The sequence below is a fragment of the Bacillus rossius genome, unplaced genomic scaffold (genome assembly GCF_032445375.1).
Source record: "Bacillus rossius redtenbacheri isolate Brsri unplaced genomic scaffold, Brsri_v3 Brsri_v3_scf116, whole genome shotgun sequence".
Lineage (NCBI taxonomy): Eukaryota > Metazoa > Arthropoda > Insecta > Phasmatodea > Bacillidae > Bacillus > Bacillus rossius.
In genome coordinates this window covers 80752-90000 of record NW_026962190.1, presented here as the reverse complement: position 1 = coordinate 90000, position 9249 = coordinate 80752, and the positions used below count along the sequence as shown (strand labels likewise).

The 9249-nt window shown below is 43.2% G+C and overlaps 1 non-coding gene across 1 annotated transcript; it reads right to left on the bottom strand.

The window, feature by feature from the left end:
- Nucleotides 1–8711: 8711 nt before the first annotated feature.
- On the bottom strand, nt 8712–8830 carry LOC134543527 (5S ribosomal RNA). The gene has a single exon (XR_010077017.1). It is a non-coding gene; the product is annotated as a 5S ribosomal RNA (ribosomal RNA).
- Nucleotides 8831–9249: the final 419 nt, after the last annotated feature.

Sequence of the window (9249 nt, the reverse complement as noted above, 5' to 3'; positions counted from 1 at the left end):
TCCGATGTCGTTATTCGGTGTAAATTGCTGTTCGTAGCAATCGGCAATTGCGTTAGCTTTATCAGATGGTTCGTAGAGAAGTGTACCTGTCGGGGATTGAACCGGGTTAGAGTTTGTATTTTTAGTCGTGTTTCTTAATACTTTAGCTATTTTCCAGAATTTATTCATGCTATCAGAGAGATCAGCTACAAAGTGTTCCCAGTTATGTATTTTTAATTTGAGAAGTTCGTGCCTAAGTTGATTTTTAAGTGCGTAATATTTATTTTTATTTTCAAGTGTGCGGAATTTTTGGTATTTATGGCGTGCTTGTCTTTTATTTATTAGGAGGAGGTCGGCATCCGGAAATGCATGTTTTAAGAATTCGCGCCTATTTAAAAACGTGGTGTGCTTTTTGACTATGTTTAAAAATGTATTTTGAATTATTTCGGCCGCGGGGTCTATTTGTTCTTTAGAAGTTATTATTATATTATTATTTTCAAATATTTCCTCTAATTCAATTTTAAATGTCTCCCAGTTGATGACCGGGGTTCGACAAAGTACTGGGTTTGGGTGTGTTAGAACATGTGTTTCAATAACACAGTGTACAGGCAAATGGTCAGAATCAAGTTCTGGCAGAACTTTTAGTTGAATATTTATATTAGGAATATTAGTGAGAATTATATCTAAAACGTCTGGCTGATGGCTGATATTAGCATGGTAATGCGTGGGAGTGATCGGCGCATGGATTAAATATTTATTTTGTAGTGAGTGTTCGCTTAACACTGCCCCTTTGCGATTGTTATATCTACTGTTCCACTGTTTATGTTTTGCATTTAGATCACCAGCTATAATGAATGGGTGCGGTTGGTTTATTATTTCGTTGAGGTCTGTATTTAGCAGAGGTTTATTTGGCGAGCAGTAGGCTGCGACTAAAGTTATGTGGCCGGTATTTGTGCGAATATTTATAGACGTATTTTCTATGTGGCTGGTTTCTGAAGGTTTATTTATGTGGTGTTGAAGTCGGTTATGGACTAAAATTAGAGTTCCTCCTCCGGCAGTTACTCTGTCTGTGCGGTAGGTTATGTAATTTTTAATAGTGCAACGTTTTGTAGGTTTTAAAAATGTTTCGTTAATTAAGGCCACTTCCACTCCGTACTCCTCCAGAACTCTCTCAAGTTCGTAGAGTTGTGTGGTTATCCCATTAGCATTCCAGTACAGGATGGAAAGGGTACCTGGGTTCGGGGCAGGAGGATGTGTACCCATTAAACGGCCCCGGAGAAGGTTGTCAGGGCCTGCACCAGCAGGAGGGTCTTCATTGAGGGATCGGTGGCTGTGTTGGCAAGGAGCATGTAGGGCTTCATGTGTGCCATGAATGCGGCGAAGTTGGCATCGCGCAGGAAATTCATCAGGTCCCGGAGGTCGGACATGGCGGATTGGATGCCAGCACAGTCGCCGAGGGAGCTTGGAGTTGCGGTAGGAGCTTGGGAGAGGGGGGGTGGGTGTTGGGAGGGGGTGGGGGGAGGAGGGGGGGTGGGAGCTGGTGTGTGTTGCGGTACGATGATGCGTTGTGCGTTGTTGTTCGCCGCCTGTGCGAACGAGAAAGTTGGCACCACTGGCCTCGTGGGTGCGGGGGGTGGTAGCAGTGGGTAGTGAGCTGGTGTTGGCTGTGTCGCAAGAGGCTGCGCGAGTTCTGCGCGCGAAGACGCCTGATCCTGACGGAATTGCACATACTTCAGGTATTCGGGGCAAAGTTTGGAGTTCCCCTCGTGCACGCCATTTCCCTTGCAGTTTGCACAGTTGGGATTTTTGTTGAGGTTGGGACAGGCGGCGTATGTGTGGGGCCCGGCGCAGTGCTTGCATTTGGTGGCGAGTCGGCAGAAGTTGCGAGTGTGCAAAAACTTCCAACAGTTCTGACACTGCGCAACGTCTCCGACACGTTTGCGGTATTGTGTCACTTCAACACGGGTCATGTTGATAGTTGTGAGTGACGTGAGGCGAGGGAGGGTGTCATTCTTAGCGGCCGTGACGCTAAAGAGCGGTAGTGGCTCCTCCCAGGTGTTGGTGGGATCGGCAGGGTCCGCGCATTTTTTGTGGAATTGGTAGACGTCCAAGATGGTGTACCCACGTGCCTCCAAGTCTTCTCGGATTGATTCCGTTGGCGTGGCGCGCGGCATGCGGACAACAACTTTCTGAGGCAACTCAGAGGCTGTACAGAAAGTGTAGTACGGGACTGGCACTGAATCAAGGTATTTTTTGAGAGATTGGTATGCCTGCAAGTGTTCGCACGCGATCTGCAGGCCCTCGCGCACGAGAGAAATCTGCGCGGCCCCTGGGGCGAGAGATCGCATGCGAGCCACCAGCTGGCTGTAGAGAGACTGGTCTGGAACGACCAGCCTGAGCGCGTGTTTGCGCGGTCCTGAGGCACGCGGGGTGCGGGTGGAGGGGGCGGCTGCGCCCTGATTGGCCGGAGCTGGAGCGGGTGGAGAGGGGGCGCTGGAGGGCCCTGCCGTGGGTCGGGACGCGTCTGCCTCCGCGAGCGTGGCGAAGCGATTTGTAACCGCGATTTCAGGTGGCCTGACTGCTGGCGCTGTTGTTCGCTGCCGTTTCCGCTGCATGGTCCATTCAGCTTGTCGCTCCTGTTCCTCCTCTCGCTGCTCTGCTGCATTCTTTTCTTTTTCCTGGAAGTGCAGCCAGGCCCTGAATTTCGCCATGTCGCTCGCGGGGACCATGAGCGGCGCGGAGTCGGTAGGAGGGACAGAGGTGGTCGTGTCCATGTTCGTGGGTTCCTGGGGGGGTGCGGTGTCTGATATGGTGTGGTCAGGTACCTGTACCTGAAAAGTACCTCCCTCGTAGGAAATTAGGGCTGCGCCAGGCGGAAGGTTGTCCGGAATTGACAGGGACGGGATGTCCTGTTCCTGCATGCCACTGGCCCCTTCCCCAGCCGGCCCCAGGGCGCGGGTGTAGGAGGGGGGGGAGGTTGCTGGAATGCCTGTCTGTTGCTTTAAGAGCGTGTGGTCTGTCAAAAACGTATCCCTAATCGCTGTGAGGGGGCTCGCCGCTGACCCGAGCGGGCTAGGCTCGAGATGACCTGTCGAGTTGTTAAAAATTAACTCGCAGGTCGGCTGCCACCCTCGTGTCCACGAGCTATCGAAGCGGTGCGAAGCGAAGAAGGAGGCAGGGCCGCACTCCGACGATCCGAACAGCTCCGAGGTCGCGATGAATCTGCTGCTCGGCCGCCTCTGTCGTTAGTTTCTATGGATCGACTTCTGTGCTGTGATTGGCTGTTCTCGCCAGCCAATGGAGATGCCGGGCCAATCGCAGTGCACCACAGCTTTAACAAAACTGTTGAAATTTTTACAGCACGCGCAGACGGACCACGATGGCGCGCACGAAGCAGACGGCTCGTAAATCTACTGGAGGCAAAGCGCCGCGCAAGCAGCTGGCCACCAAGGCGGCTCGCAAGAGCGCGCCGGCCACGGGGGGAGTGAAGAAGCCACATCGCTACCGCCCTGGCACTGTCGCGCTGCGAGAAATCAGGCGCTACCAGAAAAGTACCGAGCTGCTTATCCGCAAGCTGCCCTTCCAGCGCCTGGTGCGAGAGATCGCCCAGGACTTCAAGACAGACTTGCGCTTCCAGAGCTCGGCCGTCATGGCGCTGCAGGAGGCCAGCGAGGCTTACCTGGTGGGGCTCTTCGAGGACACCAATTTGTGCGCCATCCACGCCAAGAGGGTCACCATCATGCCCAAGGACATCCAGCTTGCCCGGCGTATCCGTGGCGAGCGTGCTTGAGTTCCTTGCCATTTTTTTTGCAAGGGGGAAAAAAAAAACAGCCCTTATTAGGGCTAAAAATAACTGTCAAATTTGAAAGGAAAACAGTTGTCTGGCTTTTTGTACCTATTAGCTGTCGTTGACCTTTACCCAGCCAATAATATATTACATTAATAAGAATTTGGAAAAACACAGTTATAGTGTCTGTGTTTTGAGGTGGTTGTTTATATTGTACACAAAAGATTTGCACACAATGCAATGTATTCTGCATAGGAAATAAAAACTCTTCAAACAGTGCCTGTCTGCAGTAGCAGCACCATCAGCAGCAGCAGCAGCAGCAGCAGCAGCAGCAGCAGCAGCAGCAGCAGCAGCAGCAGCAGCAGCAGCAGCATAAAGTTCACCATTAATACCCTGAGACCTAATCCTTACAAAAAAAATATGTGTGTGTGTGTGTGTATATATGTGTATATATATATATATATGCTGAAATAAGAGTGAGATGTTTGTAAGACGTTTTCCTGCTTAAAAACTTTAAATAATTTTGCACCTAAACTATACACACAATGTAATTGATAAATTTCTTTATTTATTTATTTATTTCCCCCGCTTCAAATACCATAAGAAATTTTTTAACCAGAATTTTACCTAACGGCAGAGGTGTGGCTATAGGAGGCAATGATTGCAACAACTGATACCTTCATGACTAGTATTGTTGGCCCTTAGAAGGGCCGATAAGGTGGTACAGTGCCACAGAAAGTGCCAGCGGTCCTGCTGGCATCTTCATTTCCGCTTTGGGGCTGCTTTCTTGGGCGACTTGCTCTTTGGGGCAACCTTCTTTGGCTTTGGAGCACGGGGTTTCTTCGTGGGAGGTTTGGACACCTTTTTTGCCTTTGAAGGTGCCTTCTTGGGCTTGGGGGTTGCAGCTGCTGCCTTTTTTTTCTTTTCTGCTGTAGGCGGAGTCTTCTTGACTGGTTTATTGCCCACCGCTGCCTTCTTGGCTACGGATCGCTTCTTTTCCTTAGGGGCAGCTGCACCACGCTTGCCGCTTGGAGCCTTGGGCTGGTCCGGAGCACCGGTGGTCCCTGAAGCCAGCTTGAAGGAGCCAGACGCACCCTTGCCTTTGGTTTGGACAAGCTCGCCGCTAGCCACTGCTGCCTTCAAGTATTTCTTGATGAAAGGTGCCAGCTTTTCCGCATCTACTTTGTAGGTAGAGGCGACGTATTTCTTGATGGCTTGCAGTGATGAGCCGCCCCTTTCCTTGAGGCTCTTGATCGCAGAGGCCACCATTTCAGATGTGCGCGGGTGCGCGGGCTTGGCTCGTGGCTTCTTCGACGCAGCCTTGCCTTTCTTCGGGGAAGCTGCCTGTGATGGGGCAACAGCTGGTGCTGCAGTCGCTGCTGCGGTATCTGCCATGACGAGACTGATCCTACAGAATGCAAGAGCAAAGTGAAAATAAAATTTTTCTCTCTGCAAATATCTGGTTACCCAATTTTCTGGTTGCGGACGGTTCAGAAAATTCTCGATGCCTTGCTCACGTAGGGAGCAGCGCACTTTGGACAGCGAAAGTAATGTAGGGCTTCTTTAGCACTGATTTTTCAATGTTTTCTAAATGTCAGCAGTCTACGATGACATAATGGGCAGTTCCACTAATAGTGTAATTTTTTTATGGCAGCTGCACTGTTTAATTTGCACTGCGAGCTGTTTAAATTTACTGCTACACCAAACAGGGAACTTTTCATTTGCAGATGTTATTCAAGGAATCAAATACGTAATTTGTGCTGGAATCACTTGAAAATGGTTAAATTAACTTAGGTATACTTTAGTGTATAGTATGCTGAAAATGTGGAGATAATTTCATGAAGGCTGTTTGCTGTGGAAGCACTAGCAAATCACCTTGTTCAGTGCCACCTGGAATGGCTTTCTTCGTGCACCTCCAAGGATGATGTGATTATTATTGTGAGTAAATTTTGTTTACATTTTCATTGTGTGAATAATAAAACTTTTAACTGTACACACAACAAGCATTTCACTTGGATCTGATGCATTCTCAAGAGTGCAGTTTCTGTTTAGCTTTTAAAACTGGCTGCCCTTCAATTCACTCAAGGTGCAGATGCAAGTTGCTGATGAAGTATTCCACACACATGCTACATTGGAGAAATATTTTAATAAAAATTAAAACTCTTGCAGGATTTCGAATAAAAACTATCCTATTTATCCCTTCTATGTTTTGGTACTGCGAAATTGAGAGAGGTAAGTAAGTTGTGAGGTTATTTTTACTTGCTTGCATGTGAGGTTAGCAGAGCAAAAATATTTTTGAAATTGCAGATACATGGTCACTTTATTTCGTTGCAAACATTTATAAGCTCGTAATCTTATTTAAAGTCTCCATACTTAATGCGTTTGGAAAACCTTCTTTCTCTCAATTTTACAATGGAACAAAATTTTACTTGTATGTGTACATTAATTCCATCTCTAAATGATGTAGGTTTACGCACCGAGATCAGGTACATTGTAGAGAGAAAAACACACGAGTACCTGCTTATTTTGAAGTTTTAATGAGTATATTAAAAAAAAAAAAAAAAAACGATAAAAATATAATTGAAAAAGTATATTATTCACGTATTTTTGAGGATGAGGGGAGGGGGTGTTTTTGTCCGATGGTCGTTTATCTTTAAAGAAATTTCCGTTGGACCTGTGCGTTCTTGCTCTGCCAATTCTCGAAAAATGAAATATTTTAAGTCGTCTTTTATGTGCTAACTTCATTATATTTGGCTGCATTCGTATTTTTATTAGTTTTGAAACATTCATGTCACGGAAAATAATCATAAACCAGGACAAAAACGTTTTGACTAAATGTTCTAGGTTGGTTGTAAAACATTTTCTTATTTTATTTCACATCGGAAACATCTGTTAAGTTGTAAGCTTTGTAATGAATGCGACAGTCACTTGTTCGCTGAAGTGTTTGTTTAAGAAATTAGTATTGTAAATTTGTTTATGGTCTTGTTAAATGAAATTTTAAGTGAAATCATTTGGGAAAACAGAGGCTACAGGAATTTTCAACACAACTTGATGACCGACGTTGTGACTAGTGTGGGAGTGTGTGCTCGTGTAAATATCAATTTTTCTTACTCCTCGTGCCGGTCAACAGGAAAACAGCGAGTGTGTTATCTCATCGCGGGCGTGTGATTGCGTGTGGTAAATTGTGCTAGGTTAATTACCGCAAAACTCCACTGTGTGCAAATATGTAGTGTGTCGCTGTATGCAAATATTTGGTATGTCTTTTTTTTTTTTTTTTTTTTTTCAGGCAATACACACTTTGAATTTTACACAATTTCGATGCTGCAACCTAAGTGTATACATGCGAATAGGATTGCTTAAATGAAAAAGTAAAGTAGGAGGTAAGTGCAAATGTTTCCAGGAGGTTATGCACACACAATCTATTTTATGAATTAATAGTTATTATCTAAGAAAATGATAGAAGATTATAAATAATGTGTGCAGAATAATACAGAATTTGCATGTTACACAAAAAAAAATATATATATATATTCCAAATATTGTTAGCAAAATGCACCTAGATTAGTGAGCTGGATTTTTTTTTTTTTTTTGTATTTTTGTTCTGTTGATCCCACGTGGAGTCAAGGCTCCGGGATATAGAACATGTATGTGCAGACAATTAATATTTACATGATGCAAGTTACCAAGAAAAAAAATTTCAAAAAAAAAAAATACATAACATGTTACACAATTTAACTTTATGCAAAACATGAAGCAGCTGTTATCACAAGTCCATTCAACAAATTAACAGTTCAATTTCTCTATTATCAATCAAATTAAAGAATAGCTTCAGAGGGTAGGTAGGATATTCTAGAAGAATTTTTTTTACTGTTTTTTTTTTTAATACTGGTAAATTGTTTTAGTTATTTTCTGTGATATTAAGTTGTAAAGTTTTACTCCCAAGTAATTTAGTCCATTTTCAAATCGCCTAGTGTTATGTTCAACTATCCTCAATTTACTAGCATTTCTGGTGTTATACCTATGTGCGAATATCTAAAAAAAAAAAAAAAAAAAAAAAATAATAATTTTTTTTTTCTTCTTTTTCTTAAGAATGAATAAAAAGTTTCTAGAACGTATTCATTTATGGCAGTCAGGACTTTAAGTTTTTTGAATTTTGGTCTGCAGTTAGATGATTTTTTATCTTTTGTTATTATTCTAATAGCTCCTTTTTTTTTTTTTTCCCCCAATGTTATATGGCAGAAAGAGTAGAGCTATGGCTACTGTGACATCATGCATTGATGGGAAGGTTATTGTTGGATAACAAAAATTTAGATGATATAATTTTTATTTTTTTCCATACACAACACATTGCAGGTACAATTTTACAGGTTACAGCTGTACCACCTCTAGTATTGCTGCCGACCATCCAACAAATGAGCACACTAAACAGGCATTGATGACATTGTTATCAACGTCTTTTTGAATCTCTCATTATTATACATAACTGCCCACTGAAACAGAGAAACTTCAAAATAGGTGTGTGTGTGTGTGTTTATATATATATATATATATATATATATATATATATATATATATATATATATATATATATATATACATATATACATATATACATACATACATACATACATACATACATACATACATACATACATACATACATACATACATACATACATATACACTTATCTATTTATTTTTTCACTTTGAATTTTGTATGAGGTATACACATGCAAAGATTCACAGCTGCTGCTGGGTGGGTGAGTGAGTGAGTGATTGATTGATTGATTGATTGATTGATTGATTGATTGATAGAGAGTGAGTGTGTGTGTGTGTGTGTGTTAGGGGGGGGGGGGGGGGGAAATGTGGTGATTGTGGGGGAAAAAAAAATTTAAAATTGAAATTTTTAAAAAAAAATTTTTTTCTGTAGGGTGCAAAATAGTAGTGCCAACGGCACGTGGTGTTCCCAAGCGGTCACCCATCTAAGTACTAACCACGCTCGACGATGCTTAACTTCGGTGATCGGACGAGAACCGGTGTGTTCATCGTGATATGGCCGTTGGCAATGATATAGATGTTTTTTTTTTGCAGTTTGTATTTGCCACTCGAAATAGCTATACCAGGTGTGATTGTTACAAACAACAGGAGAAATCGTGTAATGAACACTCTTTTACTTCCCCCCCCCCCCCCCTCCCCACACACAACACCCACCACCCTCACCATCCCAACCACCAAAGCCCTCTTCAAAATACACTCTCACACACACACACAAACCCACACTCTATAACTGATGAACATTACCATAACTTCTTAAAGCCATTAGATAATATTTAACTCAAGAAAGGTATTGTGATATGTTTAAAGAAAGAAAGGTGAAACCTTTAACTTTACCAGCAGGTATTAGTATCACTGAGGTATCTTCTAGGTTGTAGCAGCAATAGTAGTAATAATAATAAAATTAAATAAGGTAATAAAAAAGAAAA